The sequence below is a fragment of the Onychomys torridus genome, chromosome 13, assembly GCF_903995425.1.
Source record: "Onychomys torridus chromosome 13, mOncTor1.1, whole genome shotgun sequence".
Lineage (NCBI taxonomy): Eukaryota > Metazoa > Chordata > Mammalia > Rodentia > Cricetidae > Onychomys > Onychomys torridus.
Window position 1 is genome coordinate 53,933,295 of NC_050455.1, and position 21,021 is coordinate 53,954,315.

General features: G+C 49.2%; 1 protein-coding gene across 10 annotated transcripts in view; it reads left to right on the forward strand.

Moving 5' to 3' along the window:
- The first annotated feature begins 689 nt into the window (after positions 1-689).
- Positions 690-21,021, forward strand: part of Znf532 (zinc finger protein 532) — a 112,210-nt gene continuing 91,878 nt past the window's right edge. For 2 of the 10 annotated variants that reach the window (XM_036204292.1, XM_036204300.1), the window contains exons 1-2: positions 1,365-1,652; positions 3,359-3,468. The gene's annotated coding sequence lies outside the window, so the exon portion shown is untranslated. Of the gene's footprint in view, positions 974-1,364; positions 1,653-2,228; positions 2,409-2,522; positions 2,880-3,194; positions 3,263-3,358; positions 3,469-21,021 lie in introns of those variants that run through there. The other 8 variants (XM_036204293.1, XM_036204301.1, XM_036204297.1 and 5 more) reach the window with 8 other exon arrangements.

Here is a 21,021-nt window from a genome sequence, read left to right on the forward strand (position 1 = left end):
AAGGAAAAAACTTCTCTGTCCGCTTTGCAGACATTCACCAGTCTGTTTTAAAATAAAGCACACGGGAGTACTTCTGCTGGGAGGCTTCACCGCTCCTCTACTGATAGTATTGTCTTCAGAGTACAAGCAAACAAGAGGGAGCCTTTTTAGGAGGTAATGGTGGCAGTTTTTTTGTTTTTTGTTTTTTTTCAGATCCTTCCATTTTGTCCGACTTCCAGTCAGCACAATTAGTTCGACATGGAGGTTTCTCTTGTTCTAAAAAAAAAAAAAGAACGCTTTCAGTGGCGTGCTCGACTGTGCACAATATGGGCACCAGGACACAGGGCTGGAAAACACTTCATCTGGCATAGAAGGAATCGCTCGCTCTCCCTCTCAGATGGGTGACGATCATCTCCCTTCCTGACCTTGGGCTGGGTTTCTGTATGTATCTTTTTGCCTGTGTTCTGTAAAGCCATGACCACCTGCTGTATGTACAACTTGTGCTTGTTACTTACATGCGTGCACCATCTCCCTTATAGAACTTAAAAGACCCAGCTATTACATCGTGTTTACTCAATATCATTCCCCCAGTTTAAAAAAACAAAACAAAACAAAACCACCCTACATGAACCGAACATGCCATGCTTCAATCTGGCCCCAGTGGCTTTTTCTCTGAAAGCAAAACGTGTGTCTTTTACACCAGGGCTTTCTTCCCACCCCAGGGGTGTCTTCCATTCTTTTGTGGCTCAGTTTAAGGCGAAAAGGGCTCCAAACCACTAACCAACAGAAGGGAGCCCTTCCTTCCACCTCCTGGGAGAATCTCAGATTGAATTTATCTGAAGATAGCTTGCTCTCTTCTTACTTATTTGCCACCATTACGAGGAGGACAGCACAACCACCACCTTGGCGTCAAGATCCTGGGTAGAGAGGCTCACGGGCATTTTTTTTTTTTTTTCCAACCATCTTTGGCGAGGCCTTGCTTCCTTCCACTCGAGTAAGTCGCGGCTTGGGGCCATGGAAAAGGACTGGGTGAGAGTCTCAAGTGTCGTTTGAAAAAAGACAGCAAAAACAGCCCCCCGCTCGGCCCCGTCCCCAGCACCGCCACCAGCACCTCCGGGCCGGGCCGGGCCGGGCCGCACCGCGCGCCCGCAGCCGTCTACCCGGGGACGAGGCGCCGCCGGGCCGGTGGGGCGTCGCGGCCGCGGGCTTCGCGCTCCGCCGCCCGGCTCGGGCTCCCTTCCCCCACGGCGCCCCCTCCCCCTCGCCGCGCTCCCTTTTGTTCGCTCGCCGCCCGCCCGGGCGGCCCGAGCGCTAGGCCCCGGCGTGGCCCGGGCCGAGCCACCGCCGCCGCCGCCGCCGCCGCCGCCGCCGCGCGGCCTAGAGCCCGCGCCCGGGAGCGGGGCCGGCGTCCGGGCGCACGGCGAGGCCGCGGCGGCGGGGGAGCCCCAGGGCGGCGAGGCCCGGCTCCCGCTCTCGCACACAGACCCCCGGCGGCGGGGAGGCGCGACACGCCCGTAGCATGGAAGCCGCCGCCGCCGCCGCCTTCGCCGCCGCCGCTCGCACTGCAGCGGGCGCAGCAGCAGCAGCCGCCGGCGGCGCGCGGAGCAGAGGTCGCCCGAGCCGCGGCCCGGACACTCGGGCTTGAGCGCTGCGGAGGCCCGCCCGGCCAGGGGGTGGGTGTGCGCCTGGGACAGGGGGCCGCGGGGGTACGGGCGGACGTGGGCGGGAGGGGGCATCGGGCCCCTCGTGCCACCCCGCGGGTCACGGCGAGCGCGAGGCTCAGGCCCCTTGGCCTGAGTGCGGCGGCCTGTCCCACCCTGGCCTTGGGGACGGCCGGCCTTCGCGCCCCAGCCAAGCTTCTGGAGGGGGGGGGGCTAGGCAAGGCCGGTGTTGCTAGGCCCCACCGGCTCCAGAGGGGGCCACGTGAGCGCGGGCTCGCCTCCCCCGCCAGAGCTGGTTGTGCACAGATGATTTTTCCCAAGGCCTGGGTGCCCCCTCTTCCCTACTGCCCCTTGACTTGTCCCCCTAGCGCCCCACACCTCACCAGTGTACTACCCCGAGGTGAAGGGATTTGGACTTCTTCTCCCCCCACCCCCCCACCCCCAGGTGCTTGAAAGAAGAGAAGGTTGGAGGAGGAGGAGACTGGGGGGGCTGCTGGTGGTGGTGGTGGTGGTGACAGGGCTGGGAGAGAGAGGAGAAGGACGGAAGGGAGGAGGGGGCTGGGTGGGGTGGGGGGTGACAGGCAGAGAGGAGCCTGGTCAACAAGCCAGCACCACTCTGCAAAGAGGCCAGGCCGGCTCCTGCAGCCGACGCATCCTGTGTGAGGAGACACACATAGATTGCTTTCTTGGGGGCTCTTTGTCAGCCACCAACACAGAGAACACACACTGACACACACGTACACAAAGATCTGAGCCAGGTTGTGGGAGGTAAGTGGGGGAAAGAGAAGGAGGGGAAAAGCAGTGTCTGCGGTGGGCTTCAGGGTGGAGGGGAAGGGGGGGATGAGCCCTGAGAGGCTGTGTGTGGGGGGCTCGTGAGGTGAGAGCATTTCCAGGGTTCTGTGCTTGTGTGGATGGGGCACACACAATGACCTTTCCCTCCTCAGGAAGCCCTAACAGGGAGAGGCAACCCCCAGCCAGCTCCCACCCTGGGCTGCTGCTGATTTTTCAGGGACTTGTTGGCAACCCAGCGAGGGTTGCCATAGCTTTTTTATGTAGGGTGACCAGAACCGGCTGAAACTGGTTTGAGGCAGATCAGCTCCTGAACACAATGCAGTCACTGAGCTACTACAGTGGGATAGCAGCTTCCTCCCTCCATGGCAGCCAAAAGCAGAGGAGCTTGCAGGAAGGTACCATCCCAACACAGTATGTAAACGCACACGTAGACACCACACAGCACTGGTACGTGACTAATGGAACCCTAGAAGAGCCTGTGTAGAGATGATGGGAGAAAGGTGCAGCTTTCCAGGGTCTCAGATGAGTTGGGCTTTTCCTGCCTTTTTTCTTTTGCTTAAGGGATGGACAAGGAGCTGAGATTTATGACCCTTATTAAAGAAAGAAAAAGTATGTGCCTTATTAGGGTGGGGACACTTGGTTTGTACAGACTCTCTCTGTGTGTGTTTTTAAGGAAACAACCAGAATGAACTGATGGGTTTGTAATGGCAGTTTGTTCCTACTTTGCATGCCTTTTTTTCTCTTGCAGCCTATGTTCTGTTTTGTGCTTTTCCTTGTAGACGCTACTAAAGGGTGTTGGGGATACTTGGGACTATTATGAAGGCCAAAAGGTAACAATATTGTTCTAGGAAACGAGCATAAATGCGTTCTAGTGATGCTGTCAGCCATACATGCTGTCTTTTTTTTTTTTTTTTCCTCCCTTGTAGGCCTGTTGACTGGGGCTGCTTTTAACCCTTTCCTATTTGCAGAGAATGCAACCGTGTGACAGTAACTGAGCACTGGTCCAAAGTCTTTTCAAAAGGTCAAGGTTCACAAGGTGAGATATGCTATTTTTAGCATGAATTTAAATATTAATTTGCACATCCATTCTGACACAGACCGACAGTGGATTGGTACCCTGGAGATGAGTGGGGTTCAGAGTGGAGACCACATACCTTTCCCATTATCCATGTTTAATGGGTTCCACTGACTTTTTTGATGGCGTTGGTATCAAGGAGCGATCTGAATGCCTTCATGAAATCGCATGTGCCTGGGCATTTGAAAGAGGCAGGCCTTGAAAGGCATGTCTAGAGGGTGGTAGGCTGCTGGGCCTTGTGGAGAATGCATTGGCTTTTTGCACAGAAGCAGTCCACATGGCACATTTTGCCCACAATTGTGAAAAAAAGGAAGAGCTTCATCAAATCGAAGTAGCCCAGCCAGCTTTTTAGGATTGGAGGAGCCTGGAGGTAGATTCGTCTTTTGTTCATCCATCACCTCTCCTCTTTCCATGCTCTCCGTGTTGACCTGGAAGGTTTTCCAGTCAAGTGGTGGAATGTCTTTTATTGATTTGGGGGGCTGTCGACAGTTTACCACGGGATCCTTTGTGGCATAGCTCTCAGTGTGGAGTACTAGCAAAGTACTAGGAGGGACCCAGGTCTGTCTGGTTTTATCTGTGTAAGAATGACTGTTAGCTGCATCTCTACTGGAGTGGGTGGGAGAAAATGTCTGATGCTTTCTTTCCTGCAGTTAAAATTGGGCTGGCAAAAAAAAAAAAAATGGAGACTAGAGCTTGGAGAGGAGAGGAGAGGAGGGAGGGCAGCAAATTAGGGAGGAACAAAGGCTGTGGGAGCTTCCAGGAGAACACTAAACATTTTGCCTTGGGGGTTCCTTGTGCAAAGAACTGCAACTTCCCCAAACAGGAAACCAGTCACACCAGTCAGGTCCAATATGATCTCAGCAGCAGCAGAGCTGGTTCTGCCTTTCTGCTGGTTTGGTAAAAGTGTAGTGGAGAGGAGCCCCTGGGAGACCTGCTTGCAAATGCATTTTCTCTCTTTGAAGTGCGTATCATGTCCTCTCCGGCTTCAGCAGACTAGTCTAGTCAGAAATGCGAAGGATCTTAGAATTGGTGAAGTTGTGTGCTGGCCGTGGCGGGCAGTCTGTCAGCAGTGAAGGGCATTAAGTATCCAGGGGTTTTTATTGTTGGAATTCTTCGGGGTGTGTGTTGGGGGTGGGGGGGGGGGGAGACAGGACACTGCAGAGAGTCGCCTGTGTGCTAGCACTGGCAGGAAAGGGGGAGACTAGAGTGCATGGTTAGCTCGGGAATATTTTGTGTAGTGTTTAATAGAGATAAATGTGATCTCAGACAGATATACCAGCAAATAGCTCCCACAATGGAACAAGGTTCTTTGCAAATCACTGTGCTAAAATTGGGTTTCCATTCTACCTCATTTTCGACTGCCAGAGTTCTGCAGACAATTGTGGTAGAAATAATGCTTGTCGAGCATATTCCAGTCTATACTGCGTGGCGTGTTGGCCCCTGCATCTCTGGTGCCAACGAAAACTCAGATGGCTGATGTGATAAGCCTTAATTAGCTTAATACAATAAGCTATTCTATCGTTGAGTCTTCATTCCTGTCTTTCTGGGGGCAGGGATTTTTATTTAACTTTCACAGCTCGCCCCTTGCAATGACCGTTTCTTGAGAATGTGTTTTAAAAGCCCTTTTTAGGTAGGACATGTCATGGAATGTTCTGGTCTGGTGTACTCTCTTGGTGGTTTTTAGCTTTGTTCTCCCCCCCCCCCCCCCCAGCAGAAGTCTCTCCTGAAAATAGCATTTGTTTTGCATTGAGGCCAGTCTTTCCAGCTGCAAATGCTGTTGGAGGCTGGGGAGCTGGTTCTCTGGCAGCAATCATGAGCTCATCTTGGATTGGAGCTGGCCTCAGGTGTTGATCTCACGCTGGGCTGTAACAAGGTAGCAGGCCCACATCTCTGGGGGGCGGGGGAGAGGGACCCAGAGACCCAGAGCGTTCTGGAGAATAAGCAAGGGCATGTTCCTTCCTGGGAGAGCCAGGAGGGAACACCATGGCACCCATACTGGAGCCGCCGCTGGCGCCTGCTTGCTGTTTCCTGAGGCGCTCTCTGAGGAGGACCTTCGGGCCTTCCCTGTCTGCAGCAGGAATGTGCGGGGTTGGCGAGAGCACACTGGAAAGAGAGTGTAACTGGGTGGTGAATACTGGCCTGTTTTCATCCCTTGCCTGATGTTGAGTCATATTTTCCATGTTAAGGAGCACTCAATGCAAGGTTGTTGCTTTTTTTTTTTGAACAGCTCATTCTAACCTGGTTCAGGATTTCATTCTTTGTTCACAGTCTCCCTTTCTCCCATTCCCTCCCTCCTGCCCTTCCTCCTACCCTCTCCTCTTTTCTCTAACACCCTCACCCACCTTGGAGACAGAGTTTTGATATATAGCCCAGGCTGCCCTCAAACCTCAATCTTGAGCCTTCTACCTGGACTCTTGAGTGCTGAGATTACAGACGTGTGCCACCACACCCAGCCCAGCCATGTGGCTCATTTTTAGGAACAGTCTAGGAAGGAGGTAGACCACATTTAAGCAGTTTTGTTTGTTTGTTTGCTTTGCTTACACTTTTGGCTAGGCCGAGTCACAGTGTTAGGATTTGGCCCCTGCCCCCTTTCTTGGAAACCCTTCTTGAGCTTCTGTGTTCTGTGGGTGCTAAGTAACCTTGCCCATGTCCTTGGTAGGACTCAGCCTTGCTAAGTCCAGCTGGTGCAGAAGTTGCCCTGATGTGGGACCTTAAAAAGGAGCGGTAGTACAAGGTGACAAGGGTCTGAAGGATGTTTGGGGCTGCTCCTTCCTCAGCCCCCAGAGAGCTTTCCCTCACAAACGGTCGGAACTGAAACAGCAGCCCTCACAGACGGCAGCACAGAAGCCTGTATGTTTTAGGGATGATCACTAATGAAGGTTTGGATTTAAAATGTTTAATTTACAGCCAGGGACATTTGCTCTGGTGGACGGTGTGTTGGGTTTTGCCATGTATGCAGAGCCACCTCTGAGTTGACATAATGCGTGCAGAATAACTCCATCAGGCCGAAACTTCTTGCTGCTCCTTTGAGGCCACCTCTTCCCCACCTGAGCCCCTGGAGCCACAGTCTGTCCCCTGCAGTTCTTCTTCCCTGGCCAGATTGCTTGAGTTTTCCCAGGGTGTCCCCAAAATGGCGTCTTCACCTGGCAAGATGCACCCAAAATGCGTCCTTATTGCTTTGTGTATTGATTCTTGGTTCTTTTTCTTGCTGAGTACTATTCTGTGTGGATGTACCACGGGTTGTTCATCCTTTCTCTGGTTGGGGAACAGTGTTGTTTCCAGTTTCGGGTGATTGTGGGGAAAAAACTACCACAAGTATCTGGGTCCAGGTCTTTGTATCAGCACTTTTTGTTTTATTTTGTTGTAAATGCTTGGCAATATTCGGTACATGTGTATGAAGTTTAAATGGAATAAATTCAGCTCACTGTGTTGTACAGAAGCGAACTGACCTTGACAGCTGCAGTTAAGACTTTGCAGAGAGGAGAACTGGTGGCCATGAAGACACTGGAGAGATGCTCCTGATAACAGACCGCTCTAATGGGATGACATGCTTTATCACCCTGAACTAATCGGAATTAGCCAAAATGGAAACAGAAAGCTGCAAGTGGTAAAGCAGCCTTTTATTTCTTCCGGCAATTATTTCTCATCTCGAGACTAGTTTGGCCGTTTCACTTGTTTTCAGTGAAACACCACACACTAACAGAACTGAAATTTGGGAAAACGATACTGCAGATCTTGATTGTCTATGGTTTTCTTCCAAAATGCCGGTTGTGCCTACCATTTGAAGTGGGGGGTGAAAGTACTTGGGCCCTGTCATGGCGATGATGGAGTGGAGAGATTTGAAAACAAGTCCTTTATTTTATTTTATTTTTTGCGACAGTCTTCCTCGTTTATAGTCCTGGATCTTGTTTTGTTCTTTCTTTCTGTTTGGGTTAAAATCATTTGAGTTCGTGAGGGAGGAAGGGAGAGCTGAGGATAAAAATCACTCTTTGGGTCAGGCAGACTAGGCAGAGGCAATGGTGGAACTGAGGAGGTGAGCCCAGGAAGTGTCAAGCTGTGCAGGTGTGAGGGCTCCTGCCACCAGGTACCAGAGACTTGGTGGTTTTTTGAGCAGCAGACATCTGGCCATGTTCTGGGAATGCTGAGGAAAGAGGAACCAGAGAGCAAAGAGTAGGAAGTAGCCCACAGAGCCGTCACAGAACTGTGACTACTGTCTACCATTACTGTCGGGGAGAAGCCCTGAAGAGGGGGCTTTGTAGTTGAACCTGGAAAACCCATGAATGTGTGAGGCTGGCCACGGTTCAGGAAAGCATGTAAGCAATGGAGCAGTGATAGGAAGGTACAGAGAGCCTGGTAGGTGTGTGGCAGCCATACTGGTGCCCATGAGGCAGAGAAGGGCAAGCAAGACTGATGAGGGTCTTTCTGTGATCTGGACACTAGTATTAGCAGAGAGTTTTCGCCTTCGTCCCCGAAGTCTTGCGGGAATACCTGGAAATGGAATGGAAGCTGTTGAGGCGAGAGGCAGGGAGATCAAATGGGTCACCTGCAGCAGTTTAGGGAGAAAATCTATGTCTTTACATTGAAGGCTAGGCACATTGCTTATGAGAACGGAGTGGAGGGGTAGTTATACAGGGGTCAGGGCATATGGTGGTACCTGACTGCATCTGGGGAGTGATGGGACAGGAAGGCTGATGGAGGGTCCTGGAGGTGACACATGGTTTCTTGGCAGCTGGTCCTCTCTGTTCTGAGGCGACCACATCAGAGGCAGAAGAGATGGGAAAAGAGTGGTGGTGAAGAACCCTGATGTGTTGTTAAATTCAGGTTTGGGCATGGTTGCCCTCTGCCTCTTAGCTCTTTTGGTGTGGCTGACTGGGCTAGAGGTCAGACTGGGTGGATGGCAGCATCACAGCCCTCAGTGGAGGAACCAGTTTGAAGATTACCTGTGGGTGCCTAAAACTCAGAGTCCGAGCCTTCTGTGGGGTAGGTTTTCCCTGTTCATATGTACCTGTGAGAAAATGAGGTAGTTCTGGGCGCAGAGTGGAAAGGAGAAGGAATAGAGAGAAGCTTTTGTCTTTATGTGCTCTGACGACAAGGAGAAAGGTCATGTGAGTGGAAAGCAATGACAAGGGATTGACAGTAGTTTCTAATAACAGGGCAACGTTTATAACGTACTGTAATAAAGGTTATTTAAAGTGGAATTGTTTATTTTCTGCAATTCTCGCTTTAATATTTTCAGACTGTTGACCTTTGTAATTGCAACCTTGGAAAGTGAAGTCACAGATAAGAGGAGACTATTCTCATTAGCATAGAACACTGATAACAGGAAGACAGGTGTGAACAGTTTGGGATTCCCTAAGATAATGGCTTGGGCAGTAAAAGTGTCAAGAGAATTTAAAATGTGTTGTTTCAGAAAGTTGAGGTGTGGCTCGGGTGGCTGGCATGCAGGGGTCCTGGGTTCCATCTTTAGCACTGCTAAGGAAACTGTTGGAGAGAGAACATTTTTAGGAAGGTACAAAGCAGTTTCCACAGTTAACATCTGTAAGCACTCAAGTATCTCGTGGGGGTCTTTGTTGTTGTTATTTGTTTGTTTGTTTGTTTGTTTTGAGACTGGGTCTCACTCTGTAGCTCTGGCCTCCAACTCAGAGATCTGCCTGCCTCTGCCTCCTGAGTGCTGGGATTAAAGGTGTGCACCTCTATGCCCTGCTTTTATCCTATGAGTTTTAAACTTAGATGATTTTAACTAATGCTGAGGCAATGAGATGAGTCATCCCATTGGACAGTGAGGAAACTGAGGCACAGACTCTGGCTAAAGGAGCCCAGATCACGAGTGGTGTTAGAGGTAGGATTTGAGACATGCTCCCTGCTCCCTACTACATGGATAGTACTGGGGTATGTACTGGGGTATGATGGCTCAAAGGAGGATCCCCAGAGACATAGCAGGTACCACAGGCAGAGCTACTGAGCTGCTGAGGCTGGTGGGTGACTGTCCTCTGAGCTGCTGAGGCTGGTGGATGACTGTCCCCTGAGCTGCTGAGGCTGGTGGATGACAGTCCCCTGAGCTGCTGAGGTTGGTGGATGACTGTCCCCTGAGCTGCTGAGGCTGGTGGATGACTGTCCCCTGAGCTGCTGAGGCTGGTGGGTGACTGTCCCCTGAGCTGCTGAGGCTGGTGGATGACTGTCCCCTGAGCTGCTGAGGCTGGTGGCTGACTGTCTCCTGAGCTGCTGAGGCTGGTGGCTGACTGTCTTCTGAGCTGCTGAGGCTGGTGGGTGACTGTCCTCTGAGCTGCTGAGGCTGGTGGATGACTGTCTCCTGAGCTGCTGAGGCTGGTGGATGACTCCCCTGAGCTGCTGAGGCTGGTGGGTGACTGTCCCCTGAGCTGCTGAGGCTGGTGGGTGACTGTCTCCTGAGCTGCTGAGGCTGGTGGATGACTGTCCCCTGAGCTGCTGAGGCTGGTGGGTGACTGTCCCCTGAGCTGCTGAGGCTGGTGGATGACAGTCCCCTGAGCTGCTGAGGTTGGTGGATGACTGTCCCCTGAGCTGCTGAGGCTGGTGGGTGACTGTCCCCTGAGCTGCTGAGGCTGGTGGATGACTGTCCCCTGAGCTGCTGAGGCTGGTGGGTGACTGTCCCCTGAGCTGCTGAGGCTGGTGGATGACTGTCCCCTGAGCTGCTGAGGCTGGTGGGTGACTGTCCCCTGAGCTGCTGAGGCTGGTGGGTGACTGTCCCCTGAGCTGCTGAGGCTGGTGGGTGACTGACCCTTAAGGCTGTGGTGATGAGTTTGGAGATACACCAAGAGCCTTCTCAGCACCAGAGGAGAATATGTTCTCTGTACCAGAGCTGCCTCTAGAAATAGCACATTGGAAGGATGGAAGTTCTCCTGGGCACAAATTAGAAGCAAGAAGGAATAGAGAGATACTTTTGTCTTTATGTGTTCTGAAAATGAGAGAAAAGCAAAGTGAATTGAAAGCGAGATGAGAATAAGGCAACCATAAATAAACATAGCATAAAGAATTCTTTGGATCATCGTTTTCAGGGAAGAACAAATTCTGTTTGATCGACATCCGCAGACAGAAGCATAATTTTAGAGAAATGCCAAGTGGCTTTCCTAGCTGTCACGCGCCTCCCCATTAAGGCTGCTGTCTGCCGATGGTCTTTTGGCCCCCCTCACACCAGTGTGGATGCTTTTCACTAAAGTTGATTGTTACACCTTTACATAATTAGACTTCCTGCAAATAGAACAGTCCTGGAGACCTAAAGATAAACAGGTGTTTGCTCAACTTTAGCCTTTTCCTTTTGAGATGCAGACTCATTTTGGAGGCTGATTCTTGGGGCTGGTAATTGGCATTGTTTTTGGGATTTCTGTTCGAAGGGGTAGATTATAGTGTTCTGAATGCCATGACAAGAGTGTTGACAAGCTACATAGGTTGGATCATTGAAAGCCCACTGCTTTAACGGAGCTCATGGCTGAACATAGTTCAGATGTAATTTATAATATTTGCCTCATTTTTTACAGTTAGCCCAAATGGAGGGCAGGCTTATCAGGTAGTTCAGAGTTGTTAGGGATCCAGAACCCAGAGTCTGGACCCTCACCTAAGACTCCTTCCACCATGACTTTCTAATGTATCCCAGATTTTTATGTTTTGGTGCTATATAATTCTGCTCACATTTGAAATTTGTATTAGATGAATCTGAAAACATGAGTTAATAAACTTAAGCCTCCCCTGGGGACTCTGCTAAGCTGAAGTTTAACAATTCTGATGTTTACATACTAGGACCAGAAGATTAGGTGGGGATGGTGATGCTTAATGTTTGGTCACTTCTGGATGGGAAGCCATGGTAGTGTTTAGATGCCTTTGTCAAAGTCTCTGGGATGTCCTATTTGTATAACCTCTGTAATACAAACCTGTGTTCTATCCTTACGAGCTGTGGGACCTGGAGCTGCTTACTCCAACTCCAAACCAGACTTTCCCCGAGCGTGGTTGTGTATGTTACAACAGAGTGCTTGGTAAAGGCATGCTCTGAGTCCTTCCCCAAATTGTGGCAGGGATTCTGTGTTCCCTGGTCTTCCCATTTGAGGACAATGTCATTGTTTTGTACTATTTTGGAGAAGCTTGTGCTTCTGTACTATCTTACCTCCTTTGCAAGTAGACATTTAATTTTGACAATGAAAATTCAGAGAATATATATCATCTGCTTGTGCCTAAGGCTTCAGCTACAGCTGCCTCAGAGATGGTTCAGAGTGGGTGAAACATGTCAAGAGGATGGTGTGTGTGGCCCAGCTTGGTTGGACATTCATCTTAGTTGGAGTTAAACCTTTTGTATCACCTCTCTTCCCTCATGGAACAACTCAACTAATTCATTAACTATGGTCAAGACTTCTGTTTCATCTTGAAACAGAACAAAACTTGTGCATGAAAATATGCCAGCTTTGCTGGGTGTGGTGTCTCAGGCCTTTAGTTCAAGTGTTTGTCGGGGAGAGGCAGGCTGATCTCTAGGAGTTCCAGGCTGGCCAAGGTTACATAGTGAGGCCCTGTCTCTAATGACCAGATATTCCAGTTGAGCAAATGTCTTCCTCTGGCATTCTCTTCATGTATTTACATGACAGCAACTACATGTTCATGTCTGCACATGAACCACAAATATAAGGTACACTTGGAGATTGGGCCTGGTGTGCCTGCCTGCAACCCTAGGGGTTGAGGTAAGGTTGGGCTCAAGGTCATCCTGTTACATATGGAGTTCAAGAACAGCCTGGGTTACTTGAGAGCGACAGAGGCACATGATTTAAAGAATTAAAGGAAATGTGAACTATCTCATTAATTTTTTTATATTGGCTATATGGTGAGCGAATAATATTGTGGTTAAATACCCTCATACATTCCGCATACAGTCTGCCACATCCCATGGCCTGGTGTTGAGTTTCATGTTACCCCTTCTCTCTTTTTTCCTCTCAAAAGTACTACTATTAGGAACTTTTAAAACAACATATGGTTTTCCTGTTTCTTTTGGACAGGATGGTCTAGGATGTTGGGTGGGCATCTGTCAAAATAGGCACCTCCTGGTGCCTTCTGTCGTTCATGTTTGTTTAGTTGTTTAGTGGTTGGAAGTCAGTAAGTACAATGACTGTGTTACTCTCCCCTTGTGAGAGAAGTCTTCTTCGCTTTCCTAGATGGAGCTAGCTTTTCTCCCCTTGCCTTCCTAATCTGTCTCTTGATCACAGGGTCTGCACAGCTACCCCTCAGTGTGAGTTCCCGAATGGGAATGAAAGCATGGCTTGTAGGTTCCTAGGTGTGTACTTCATGCTTTAGACTAATGTCCTGGAAGGTGTACTTGCCATTCCTTTAATCCCAGGAGTTGGGAGGCAGGTGGAGTTTTTTGAGTTTGAGGCCAGCCTGCTCTACAGCATGAGTTCTAGGACAGCCAGAGTTACATAGTAAGACCCTGTCTCAAAAAAAACCAAAAAAAAAACATAGGGGTTGGAGAGATGGCTCAGAGGTTAAGAGCACCGACTGCTCTTCCAGAGGTCCAGCAACCACATGGTGGCTCACAACCATCTGTAATGAGATCTGGTGCCCTCTTCTGTATACATACCAAATAAATAAATCTTAAAAAACAAAAACAAAAACAAAAACAAAAAAAAACAAAACGCAAAACCCAGAAAGATTGCCCAATTTTAAGTGATGGATGGGTAGATTTGAACCAGGTCTAGTCGTCCTTTATTCAGCAACCCCACCCCCCACCCCGGTCCGTTACACTTTTAACTGATACAGGCTCATGCAGAGACCTTGTTACAGTATTTGCAGTGCTTCATTGAAACCAGGGCCTGTGCTTGCTTCCCTGGCTTTCACTCTAGGAAGTGAATTTTTGTTCTTGTGTTTTTGAGACAACTCTAGTCTGAGCTGGCCTTGAACTTGTGGCAATCCTGCCTCATTCTCCTGAGTGCTGAAACTGTAGATGTGAACCCCCACTCCCAGCTCCCCTTTAGCCCTTTAGCCCCTGTAGTCTAATAAGGCAAAAGATGTCCTTAGGCCGCAGGTCCGCACATGAGCAATGCCGGCCACTTTAGTTGACTCAGTGATTTGGGATCTAGTGAGAGACAGGAATTCAGTCTATATTCAGTCACCATTTTTGTCTCTATACCTGACGAGGAGTTGAAGTGATTGATGACTTCTAAGGGCGAGTTGTAAGAGAGCTACAGCACAGCAGCTTTGGAAGGTGACTGACACTTTTTTCCAGCACATGGTAAAGGGCTGTCAGCAGTGAGTCCTGGGACCAGCTCTCTTGGGAAGGTCACTCCGCAGTCCCAGCCAGCCAGGAGACGGAGCTGTAGGAAGGGGCAGATGTATGACTGAGTTGTGAGAGACTGGACTAGTGGGTTCTTTCTTTGGGAAGGCACCTGATGAACTCTGAGATAGTAATACAGTAGTGTCACATGAGGAAGTTTACCCCATCTCTGCAAAGGCCTGCCTTAGCACACAAATCATAATGCAGTTTATATCATGTTGGACATTTGGCCACAGTTCGATGAAATATGAACCTGGGGCATTGACATTGATTTATTAGTTGTTGGCTGAACCTGTCATCTGCTAGTGTAGCTCACAGTCTTGATCCTTGCATGGTGAGAGTCTCTTCTGGGCTGGTGGGTTGAGCTGCTGTGGGGTTGCAGTTTGCTGCAGTGGGACTGGGCTGGGGTTTGGTGGGATGGGGACAAGGCTGGGTAAGCCTTGGAGAAAGGAGAGGAATTTTGAGTATCAGAACCGTGGACAAATTTAGAATGTAGCTGGAACAAGTTAAGCCCAAGTTGGAGAATGCCAAGAATCAGGGTGAGGTAGCAGCCAGAGACCAGGAGCCAGCCCACAGAGGACGTCAGAAAGCATGTCATAGCCGGTGGTCACAGCGCAATGAAACAGTGGGGGGTGCAGGGTGGATGGTGACATCATAGTGCGGGATGGTCGGGAGTGGCCTCAGCAGTGCTAATAGGAGAGTCCCCCCAGTGCCAGTGACTGAGCAGGTGAGTGAGGGAGTCTTAGGAGGGACCATACATATCACAGACTACAGCCTCCACGTGCATGGTGACAGAGAGCAGCAGCAGTCTCTTATAGGGTGCCTCCTGGCGGAAGACATTGAAAGACCTGATGGTTTGCTGTTTGTGTGGCCTAGGGGTCACCCGACAAAGACACAGCTGTTGAGGTAAGGCAGAGGTGAGCCCAGGAAGTCACCTGCCGACCTGATAGAACTAAGTTCTCTTCTTTCTAATACACATAGCCAAATATGGCTGTTTCCATGGCCTTATTTGTTTGCTTATTTATTTTTGAGGTAAGCTTGCTATGTAGCCCTGGCTGGCCTGGTACTCACCATATACTTAGGCTGGCCATGAACTTGAGACAGTCCTCCTGCCTCAGCTTTCTGGGCGCCAGAATTATAGCTGTCTGCTGTTCTGTCATGCCTGGTTCGAAGTCCTCATTTGAAATACAAGTGGGCATCACCTACTCATTCAAGTCTCCTTTCGCTGTCAAGACCAAGCAGCCAGCTGTCCCTGTCTGATGTGTCTGTGGGGCAGACTACTGCCTGCTGTAAATGACTGACAGTTTTCAGTGGACTTGTGAGACTTCTTCCCATTCTCTAGGGCTGCTATGGTAGGAGACATAATGGTGTGCCCGCTGGTCTGGGTTAGTTAGCATGCTCATGCTCGCTCTCTTGTCCTCCCCTTCCCCCTCCACTGCCCTCTTCCCTTTCCCCCCATGCTTTTTTGTAGTTAGCTCTCTCTTGTCTTAGGTACCTAACCCCTGCTACAGTTAAGATTCAGTGCCTTGGTTTAGACACTGGCAAAACAGTTATGTGAGTGGGTCAAGTGGCGAGAAGTGAGCTACATGTGTTCATTAAAGTTTACAAGCTGGGGAAGAAAAGGTTCCACTTATAGTCTTTAAAAATTTTAATTTATCGGGTTGGGGATTTAGCTCAGTGGTAGAGCGCCTAGCAAGCACAAGGCCCTGGGTTTGATCCTCAGCTTAAAAAAAAATTAATTTATGTCTATGTGTATCTCTGTGGCTTTGTGCACATGCAACGTGGTGCCTGTAGAGGCCAGAAGAGGGCATTGGGGCTGCAGTTACAGCCTGTGATGTAACATGGGTACTGGGGCAGGACTCTGGTCCTCTGGAAGAGCAATAGGCACTTTTAACCACTGAATCATCCTCTTAACCTCTGAGCCATCTCTCCAGCCCCCCCCCCCCTATTTTATTTATTTATTTTTTGAGACAGGGTTTCTCTGTAGCTTTGCGCCTTTCCTGGATCTCACTCTGTAGCCCAGGTGGGCCTCGGACTCACAAAGATCCTCCTGCCTCTGCCTCTCGAGTGCTGGGATTAAAGGCGTGCACCACCACCGCCCGGCCCAGGTGCTCTTTTAAAATATTTTTTATTTATGGGGTTGGACAGATGGCTCAGTGGTTAAGGGTACTGACTGCTTGTTCTTCCAGAGGACCCAGGTTCAATTCCCAGCACCCACATGGTGTCTCACAACTATCTGTAAGTCCAAATCCAGGGGATCTGACACTCTTCTGGCCTCTGTAGGTACTAGGCATACATGTGGTGTACAGACAAAACACTCATACACAGAAAAAAAAATATTTGTGTGTATGTGGTGAGATAGAGTGGGGTCTGGGGAGGTATGAAGGGGTGTGTGTGTGTGTGTGTGTGTGTGTGTGTGTGTGTGTGGTAATACAGAGTGAGGGTCTGGGGAAGTATGTAGGGGTGTGTGTGTGTGTGTGTGTGTGTGTGTGTGTGTGTGGTAATACAGAGTGAGGGTCTGGGGAGGTATGTAGGGGTGTGTGTGTGTGTGTGTTGATACAGAGTGAGGGTCTGGGGAGGTATGTAGGCCTGTGTGTTTCACAGCAGGCTTGTGAAGATCGGAGGACAACTTTGTAGCACTGGTTCTCCATGGGTTCCCTTCGTGGGTTCTAGGCTTTTGGGTCCTCTGAGCCATCTCTCTGGCCTCCTAGGAGGTCCTCTTACTAATGTGTAGTAGTGACATGGCTGGCCGCTGCAGTTTCCAGTGGTAGGAGAAGATTTTCCTGGTTCACTAAGTCAGCTCTAACCTCCAGCATAGAGCTGTTGTGTGATAGCTCTGACCTCAGCGTGGCTGTTATAACTTCCTGTGGGGCATGGTGGCACATACCTTGAATCCCAGCACTTGGGAGGCAGAGGCAGGTGAATTCCAGGCCTGCCTGGTCTACAAAGTGAGTTCCAGGACAGCCAGGGCTCAGTTACACAGAGAAACCTTGTCTTCAAAACAAAAACAAAACAAAACAAAGAAAGAAAGGATGAAAAACAAGAGGTGACTACGTCATGTTGGGAAGATTGACTTCTGAGTTGTTAGGGTGGGCGCTCAGCATCTCTAGGGCTGGGTGTCTTTCTGTTGCATGCTTAAGGAATTGAGGCTCAGCAGCAGCATGGATGAGACCAGCTGTTCTGATCACAGCTCCACTCTTCACCTTCGCTCAGGAGCTGGGGTGCCTGAGCTCTTTAGTTTGGAACCTGAGTCACATGAAGCTGGGTGATGGCCCAATGCCTGCGAATCAGGGCAGTCTAAAGAGTGAGTGAGAACGGCAGGCATTTGAGGCCAGTTTGGACTATAGAGAGTTCCAGGCCATCCATGCTATCCTGGGCTAGAGTATGAGACACTCCCAAAACAAAAACAAATCCACAGCTACAGAAACCAAAACCAGAGGCGTCTGTTGTCTCTTCCCCACAGTACAGTAGGGCAGGTGCGGCCTGTTTGAGTCCAGTCCCCAGTGGAAGGAGAGGACTGGCTCCCACAGATGTTCTGCCTTCGTGTGTGCCCATCACATACACAATAAGTAAGTAAGTAAATTAATAATAATAATAATAACAACAACAACAACAACAATAATAATAATAGAAACTGTGTAGGAAGCATTTAACCCAAGTGTTTGCTCCACAGGCGCATGGCTCATGTCCTCAGATGCTGGAGGACTTGTTTGAACCTATGTTTAGGGTCGTGCACAGGCACATCAATGTCCATTTAAGCCCTTCTTAGATAGTCATTTATATGTACCCATGCTTGGAATCCTCATATCTGGTAAAGTCCGTGTCTGATGGTCTGGTCAGTGTGAGTTTGGGGGAATGACAAGTACTTAGTGCTACACTTGACAAAGAAGTGATTGGCCTTCCATGGTTTTTATCGGGACGGGTCAGAGTTAAAATTGTTCCTCTAATCCTGAGCATTAGCATGTACCCTTGACTCCAGCCGGAGTTTCAAACTGAGCCGTAGGTTCTTTGGTTACACTGTGCTCCAGTTTCAGGTCCTTGAGGATAGGAAAAATCTTCCTCCGTGTTACTTCTTAGAAGACCTTGCCAAGGTGCCTGTTTGTTAAGGGGCTTAAGGACACTCTTTGTTACCCCCCAGATTGCTGGGACTTTGGTAGCGTCTGCCTTCATATTGACTGTTGAGAGCACCAGCATTGTGGCTTAGTTTGTTCTGGGACTCTGCTAGGATCCCCAGACTGGCCTTTGGTCCTTTTCTGTCTTTGTTTTCCAGTGAGGTCTGACTGCCTAGCTGTGGGTCACCCAGCCTGGCATTGAACTTGTCGTAACTCACATTTAGACAGTGCTGTGTTCTGGGTATTGTGGTGAGCACTTACTTGGTTTCTTTTGTTGCAGTTGTTTAGATTTATTTTATGAGTATGGCTTTTTGCCTGCATGTAAGTGCACAGTGGGTGTGCAGACAGAGGCCACAAGAGTGTCAGATCGCCTGGAACTGGAGTGAGCGATGGTTGTGAGCCACCCTGTCAGTGCCAGGAACTGAGCCTGGCCCTCCTGCTCTTGACCACTGAGCCATCTCTCCAGAACCCACTTGCTTGGTTTCCGTTAACTCACAAAAACTCTCTTTTACAAGAGAATACTCTTTTACTAATTCTTTGAGAACTTTATAGAGTATATTTTGATCATATTTACCCCACACCTCCCAGATTTAACCTCTGAACACACATAATAACTCTGTAGAGTTAGGTGTTCTTATCTCTTTTACATTTGTGAAGTTTTTTTTTTTTTAATTCTTGAGACAGGGCCTTGCAGTGTAGCCTAGGCCAGTCTTGGAATTCTCCTGCCTCAGCATCCAAGTGCTTGGATTATGAGTATGCTACACTGTTTCTGACTTGAGGAGTGAAATCTTCAAGGAGGATGCGACAGGATTGGGGTGCAGCGCAGTGGTCGGGTGCCTGCAGATCATGTGCAAGGCCCTGGGCTGGTCCTCAGCACTGTGAGCAACCCCCAAAGGGACACTCTGCTCTGTTTGTTAGGTTTTCTCACCTGTCAACCTTTTCACACACGTTAGAGTCTCACAACACAGATGTCTTGTTTTTGGCAGTACTTAGAGAGCCAGCCAATGAAGATTTTATTTTATTTTAGTTTTTGGAGACAGGATCTCACTATATATCCCTGGCTGGTCTGGAACTCATTATGTAGACCTGGCTGGTGTTGAATTTAGTTAAAAAGATCTGCCTGCCTCTGCCTTGAGTCCTGGATTAAAGACGTATACTACCACCTCCAGCCTCATGTGGTTTTAAATAATCATTTCTGTGGCATTGAACTGCAGGCAAAATCCTTTTAGAAAAACTGAATATTCATTACTAAACTTATTTTTTAAAGATAGTTTTTGTTGTTTTTAATTATGTGCATGTGTCTGCACACCTGAGGGCAGCTGCCCTTGGAGGCCAGAGGCATCAGATCCCTGAACTGGAGTTTTCGGTGGTTGTGAGCTATCTGACATGGGTATGGGAATCGAACTTCGATCCTCTGCAAAAGCAGTATGCATTCCTAACCACTGAGCTGTCTCTCCAGCTCCATTACTCTTTAGTGGTTGAAGATGTGGTCACTTGCTTGTTGATGAGGTTGTCCAGATGTTCCTGAAGGGAAAGCATGAAATTGTTAGAGAAATGGGCAGGCAGCGCTTCCATCTCACTCTAAATACAGAATTTACCCCTGCTCCCTAAAACCAGCTCCCAGAGAGAGTCATTGTTTAAGCAGTATGTCTCCCTCCCTCCCTCCCTCCCTCCCATCCTCCCTCCCCCCCTGTGTGTGTGTGTTTAACCCAACATTCCCCTAATTCCTTTTAAAAATTATTTTTATGTGCATGGGTGTTTGGCCTGCATGTACACCACATGCATGCATTGTCTCTGGAGGCCAGAAAAAGGCATCAGAACTGGAGATGCCATGTGGGTGCTGGGAATTGAACCCTGGTCCTCTGGAAGAGCAGCCAGTGCTCTTAGCCACTGAGCCATCTCTCCAGCACCTCTGCTAATTCCTTGATGCTAGATCTTGTTCTTCCTTTGTTGGGTAGTTTGAGTAACTGGTGGCATGGGACAGCAGGAACATTGTGATGACGTTAACACAGAGAGATGACTTGGCTTCTGACAAATACTGGGGGCCTTCATCTGTCTCCCCTTCAACAACAGCAGCTGGTGAGGTGCTGTAAATCCTCCTCTGCTCACTCCCAAGTCTGTTTCTATCTACTTCAGGAAGTAGTCGGCACGACTTTTGGGATGCTCTCAGTCGTGGTTACAGATGAAAGTACTGTTTTGTAATTCAGATTCTCACGAAAATGCTTTGGTATCCAGTGAGAATTGCCTCATAGTTAATCACTGGAGCCCTTTTTGATGAGAAGAACCATGGTGTAACTTTTTGGGTGGTTTTCTGTCCACTATTCCCTACTGGAGGGAGAGAAGCTCGGGGCAGGGCAGGGCTGGAGTAGTGGCTTGTCAGTAGGCTGTGCTCAGCATAGCCGTGGTGTGGATGACTTGGATAAGCAGGTTTATTATGACCTGAGAAGGTTTTTGTGTTGGTGGGAGAATGACCAGTGATGTACAGAAAGTGTGGGTGTTTGCATAGAGTGGGATTTCTTAGCCTCAGTTCGGCTGACAATCCTGATTATTGACATTCTTTGTTGTGAGGAGCTGCTCCGTGAATATATATGGTAGGATGCTTTGCACATACTCGGCCAGCTTCTGATCATCAGCTTCTACCACCAGAAACCAGGAGCATGCGCCGCCGGGCGGTGGTGGCCCACCCCTCTAATCCCAGCTCTTGGGAGGCAGAGGCAGGCGGATCTCTGTGAGTTCGAGGCCAGCCTGGGCTACAGAGTGAGTTCCAGGACAGGCTCCAAAGCTACACAGAGAAACCCTGTCTCGAAAAACAAAAACAACAAAACAAAACAAAAAAAGAAACCAGGAGCATGCTTTCTGACCCCCTTGTCAGGATAGTCAGAATGTCAATCAACAAGTGGTCTCAGTAGAAAACCACTGACTTCAAATCTTGCAGTGAAAACAGTAGTTCAAATAGTTTTTTAAAATTCATTTGTATGTGTGCATATGTGTGTGTATGATTGCATGGTGTGTGTGTGCGTGCGCGGTGTGGGTATGTGTGGGTGCCCATGGTGCATGTGTCAAGGACAGAATGACAGTTCTGAAGTCAGTTTTCTGTTACCTTTATGTGGGTAATGGGGTTTG